At 51.1% G+C, this 481-nt stretch overlaps 1 protein-coding gene across 1 annotated transcript in view; it reads right to left on the bottom strand.

The window, feature by feature from the left end:
• Muc2 (mucin 2, oligomeric mucus/gel-forming) overlaps positions 1 to 481 on the bottom strand; it is a 26,429-nt gene that overhangs the window by 18,379 nt on the left and 7,569 nt on the right. The window lies entirely within an intron of this gene.

Genomic DNA, 481 nt, shown 5'->3' with positions numbered 1-481 from the left:
TCTCTGTGGTGGTGGTGGAAAAGGGTGTTGTTGTCTCTGTAGTTGTGGTGGGTGTGGGTGTTGTGGTCTCTGGAGTGGGTGTTGTTGTCTCTGTTGTTGTGGTTGTCAGTGTGGGTGTTGTTGTCTCGGTGGTTGTGGTGGGTGTGGGTGCTGTGGTCTCTGTAGTTATGGTGGTTGGTGTGGGCATAGTACTCTGTGTTGTTGTTATTGTCATTGTGGGTGTTGAAGTCTCTGTTGTGGGTATCGTGGTCACTGTGGTTGTCGGTGTAGGTGTTGTGGTCTCTGTGGTAGTGGTTGTGGGAGTTGTGGTCATTGTGGTTGTGGGTGTTGTCTCCGTAGTTGTGGTGGGTGTAGGTGTTGTGGTCTCTGTGGTTGTGATGGGTGTAGGTGTTGTTGTCTCTGTAGTTGTGGTGGTTGGTGTGGGTGTAGTACTCTCTGTGGTGGGTGTTATTGTCGGTGTGGGTGTTGTGGTCTCTGGTGT

This window comes from Octodon degus, unplaced genomic scaffold, assembly GCF_000260255.1.
Source record: "Octodon degus isolate 3935 unplaced genomic scaffold, OctDeg1.0 scaffold00093, whole genome shotgun sequence".
In the NCBI taxonomy this organism is placed as follows: domain Eukaryota; kingdom Metazoa; phylum Chordata; class Mammalia; order Rodentia; family Octodontidae; genus Octodon; species Octodon degus.
This window is presented reverse-complemented; position numbering and strand designations above follow the sequence as displayed.